This window comes from Capsicum annuum, chromosome 1 (assembly GCF_002878395.1).
Source record: "Capsicum annuum cultivar UCD-10X-F1 chromosome 1, UCD10Xv1.1, whole genome shotgun sequence".
NCBI lineage: Eukaryota > Viridiplantae > Streptophyta > Magnoliopsida > Solanales > Solanaceae > Capsicum > Capsicum annuum.
This window is the reverse complement of record NC_061111.1, coordinates 200788312-200793747: the sequence shown is the minus strand read 5'-3', so window position 1 is coordinate 200793747 and position 5436 is coordinate 200788312.

Sequence of the window (5436 nt, the reverse complement as noted above, 5' to 3'; positions counted from 1 at the left end):
AGTCCATATTCACCACCTCCCACCTCCAAGTGGGTATACCAAACTCTTGCATCACACCACCAGGTCTTTGGTGCTCTACCTTAACCTGTTGGCACGTTGCACACTTTGCTACAAACTTAGCTATATCCTTCTTCATACCATTCCACCAATAGATTTCCTGCAAGTCGCGGTACATCTTGGTAGTGCCGAGATGAATAGAATACCGCGCGCCATGCGCTTCAACCATAATCCTCTGCCTTAGATCATCAACACACGGAATGCACAATCTACCCTGCAATCTCAACAAGTCATCTCCCCCTTGGGAGAAAACCTCTAAATTTTGGTCCTTAACTGTCTCCTTCAGTCTGACCAAACTAGGATCTCTATCTTGTTTCTCCTTCACTTTCGAAACTAAAGAGGATTCAGAACTACTTTGCACCAAAGTATTTACCTCAGCTTAATCAAGCAACCTAACACCCAATCTAGCCAGACAATGCACATCACGAGTTAACTCTTTGTTAGCTTCCTCTATATGAGCAACACTACCCATAGACAATCTGCTAAGGGTATTCACCACTACATTGGCCTTGACCGGGTGATACAACACACTCATATCATAGTATTTTAACAACTCTAACCACCTCCTCTGCCTAAGATTCAACTTTCTCTGAGCAAACACATACTGCAGGCTCTTATGATTAGTAAACACATCAACATGAACACCATAAAGATAATGTCTCCAGATTTTCAAAGCAAAGACCACAACAACTAACTCAAGATCTTGGGTTGGGTAATTATTCTCATACAACTTTAAATGTCTAGAGGCAGAGGCTATAACCTTACCTCTTTGCATCAGCACACAACCCAAACCAATTCTAGAGGCATCATAATACACCACAAAACCATCTATACCATCAGGCAAAGTCAACACAGGGGCTGAAGTAAGCCGAGTCTTCAACTCCTGAAAACTCTTCTCATAGGAATCTAACCACTGAAACTTAACTTTCTTTTGGGTCAACCGAGTCATGAGAGACGAATAGAAGTGAAACCTTCAACAAAACAGCGGTAGTAGCCTGCTAGACCCAATAAAATTCTAATGTCAAATGAAGAGATAGTTCTAGGCCAATTTTTTACAGTTTCTGTCTTTTGGGGATCAACTTTAATACCTTGGCTGAAATAATATGACCCAGAAAGGCTATAGACCTTAGCTAAAATTCATACTTACTGAATTTGGCGAACAACTGGTGACCTCTAAGAGTTTACAAGACAATTCTAAGGTGATCTGTATGGTCATTCTCAGTACGAGAGTACACAAGGATATCATCTATAAACACTATGACAAACATATCAAGATATCTTAAATACTCAATTCATGAGGTCCATAAAAGCTGCTGGGGCATTGGTTAGCTTGAAAGATATGACTAGAAACTCAAAGTGATCATAGTAGGTTCGGAAGGCTGTCTTTGGAATATCATATTCCCTTACTTTAAGTTGATGATAGTCGGATCTAAGGTCTATCTTGGAGAAATAACTTACACCTTGCAACTGATCAAATAGGTCATCAATTCTCGGAAGAGGATACTTATTTTTTATGGTAACCTTGTTAAGCCGACAATAGTCAATGCACATACGCAAAGAACCATCTTTCTTCTGCACGAATAGAATAGGTACGCCTCAAGGAGAAATACTAGGCCTTATGAAACCTTTGTCTAAAAGATCTTTGAGTTTCTATTTCAACTCCTTAAGCTTAGCAGGTGCCATACGGTATGACAAAATAGAAATAGGATGAGTGTCAGGAAAAAGGTCAATCCCAAATTCTATCTCTCTATTGGGAGGTACCCATGGGAGATCTTCTGGAAAAATATCTGGAAACTCATCAACAATATCGACTGACTGAATAGTTGGAGCCTCGGACTTAGTGTCTTTGACTCTAACTAGGTGATAGCTCCAACCCTTGGATATTAGATTTGTGGCTTTGAGATAGGGGATAAAATGACTCTTGGGAGATACCAAGCTCCCGGACCACTAAAAACCTGGCTCATCAGGGAACTAAAACTTGACCAAACGGGTACGACAGTCTATAGATGCATAACAAGAATGAAGCCAATCCATACCCAGAATAAGGTCAAAATCCACCATGTCTAACTCTATCAAATCAGTAAGTATGACTCTATGAAGAACAGTAACAGGACAATCTCTATATACTTATTTAGCAACAACTGACTCCCCTACTGGTGTGGAGACTAGGAAAGGCTTAGGAATCTTTTTGGGACTCATTTTGAAATTCACAGCCACAAGTGGGATCACATAGGAGAGACTTAACTCTGGGTCCAACAACATATAAACATCAAAACAAAAGACGCAAAGCATACCAGTAAAAACATCGGGAGAGTCCTCCTGCTCTGGCGCTAATTGCCAGCAATGCTAGATGAAGCACCCTGAACAAGAGTAGGACAAGGAATAGAAGCTGGTGTACTAGTAGTCTGCGCTTGAGGTCGGGCATCTCTGGTCCCCTGCCTAGCATGCGGACAATCTCTAAGTCTGTGACCCTGCTTGCCATAACCAAAACAACCCTTCAACTTTGCGAAGCACTCATCGGGATGATCCCTACCACACTTAGCATAAGGAGGATAACGGGGCCTGTTACTAATACTGTGCTGCGACCTAGACATAAAAGACCTGCTCCCTTGCTCCTGCCTGCCTTTAGGTGCGGGAGCACTAGCTGATGAAGGAGCTGGAATAGACAGACGTCTCTAAAACTGAGGGTGGTTTCCTCCATGGAACCTAAGATGACTATACTCATGCTACTCAGATCTAGCCCTCTTGTTATCCCTTACTTTGTCTCTCTCTCTAATCTTATCCACCTCTATCAGCTGTGCATTCGTCATCAACCTAGACAGATCCATATCCTTATGCAGCATCGCAGTTCTACACTCTTTCAACACCAAACTAGAAACACCTATCACTAACTTGCTCATAGTAGCTCAGGTGTCAGAAATCAAATCAAGAGCATACTTGGCCAACTAGTTGAACTTCAAGCAGTACTCCTTAACAGTCATGTAGCCCTGCCTCAAGTTTATAAAATCCTCAATATTTGCTTCCCTCATCTTAAGCAGAAAGAACTTTTCCAAAAATGCATCTCGAAACACCTGTCAAGTCATAGAAGCAATGTCTTCACCTCTACCCTTCTTCCATGATACAGCCCAGTCATAAGCTATGTCCTTCAGCCTATAAGATGCCAACTCAACACTTTCTTTCTCAAAAACATGCATCACCTGCATGATCTTTCTCACCTCCTCAAGGTACAACTGTGGGTCCTCACCTACCTTAGACCCATAAAACTCTGGCGGATTTATCCGCATGAAATCACGGATCCTAGAAACAGCCACATCACCTTCCTGCTGATTTGCAATTGTAGCCTTGTTATTGGCCTAAATATTAGCAGTGACTGCTTGGGCTAACGCCTGAAAGGCCGCCAGTAACTCACCATAAGATACAGTCTCATTCAAAGGATCAACAGGTGAGGGTTGCTCATCATCGTTTCCATGGGCATTCATTCTTTAGAGAGGCATTTTCTAAAATAGAAGAGCACAAATTATTAGATGAGAGGGAAAACTGTAGGCACAATAAAATCTGAAAGAAAGAAACAACTTTTTTTCAAAAACGTCTTGTAGCCTCTTGCTTATAGATGTGGCGTGCTACACACCAATGATCAAGACTCTACTCAACATAGATTTTCAGACTCCCTAAGACTTCTTTAAAATCTTAGGCTTTGATACCAAGTTGTAACGTCCTAAAATCACCTTCCGGGACATCACCCGGTGCTTAGGGCTATAAGTAGCCCCAAGCTAACCCTTTAAGCCTATCACTTCTCATATTAACTCATTTAAGAAGAAATAACAAAAACACTGGCACTGTCATATCAAATGAAAGGAAATACGAAGGTAATACTCGATCTAAACGACCACAATACTGGAAATCTCAACACAACCACAGTCTGATAACTAGTCTGACAAAACCTCTATTATTCCATAAACTCGAGAGACGTTGGTACAGGTCCCCAACTGACTCAAACTGAACTGAAATTAATAACATAAATACTCAAATATTAAAATGTCTGAAGATAGGTCCTCGAACCATGAGGACTCACCACTGTAGAAATATAGATGAAGGTATTCGGGAATCACTGATGAGGCTGGGACTGAGCACCTAAACCTACATTATAAGACAATGTATCACATAGATGTATAAGTGCATCAGCACTTAGGAATGCACTGAGTATATGGGGGTGTATGCATTTACATAAAACAATATCAATACTCTTTAATCAAATCGTGCATGTAGATAGGAATGACTTACATGGCTTGAATAAGTCTAAAATGTAAATCTCATAAATCATGTAGAATGAATCATATAACACAAATCTCGTGAGTCATTATACTTTGGATTTAAAATCTGTGTGTCTCCTCTTATTCTCATTACTCATAGGATGAAGGAATCTTTAAATAATACTTTCAACTCATGCATATATCTCATGGACAGTAAAACTTCTTTATTGCTCAAGAACTTATAACTCTTTTGAACTCAAACACTTGAAAATCAGAATCATATGACTTTGGTTTAAAAACTGATGATCAACTCTTATTAGTAGAGAAAATTACTTCCTTCTTTGGAAAATACTCAAAAGCAATTCGTTCACTTTAGAAAATATATCATCTCAAAGCTTTAGGAAAAATATTCTATCTCAATGGAAAATACTTTAGTTTAGGGAGGTTCTCTTAACCGACAAAAATCATGCGAGTTACATGGAGTACAACGTCTTATACTCTTAAGAAAAAAACCTCACGTTGGGGAGATGCTTCATACTCTTTCCAAGGAGTATAACCTCAACTCAATGATCACTTATCTCGGCCTCGGGCCCAATCATCTCGGTCTCAGGCCCACAATCTCAAACCTGCGATGGCACATAGTTTTGGGGCAAGAAACCGTGGTAACTTACCCAACTCAGTGCTAAATACTACTCCCTTTAGTTTATCTCCCTCATCTAATGGAAATCCACTTTCAAAGTACTCTCATGGTTTATAAGAACCCAACAATCAAATCTGTAATCTCATATGGTAGAGTAGATTTCAAAATTCTACGACCATTAGGTCAAAACATTTCTCATTAATCTCAAAATACTCAAATCATGGGTGTTTATAGCACAATGGTTCATAAAATTGTAAGTCTCAAGTAGGGCTTGATGACCCATAATTCAATCTCAAGTTAAAACTCATCATAATGCATAATAGATATCAAATAGATTCATAATTCATGTAGAAATCTGGAAGTTACAGCAATTTGTCTCAGAATATCAACATACTCATATACTTTAATTTCTAGAACATTAAAACTTTTAAATTCTCAAGGAGTCACAACATAGGGTATAAACCCAGCTTTAATTTCTTAAGAAAACAT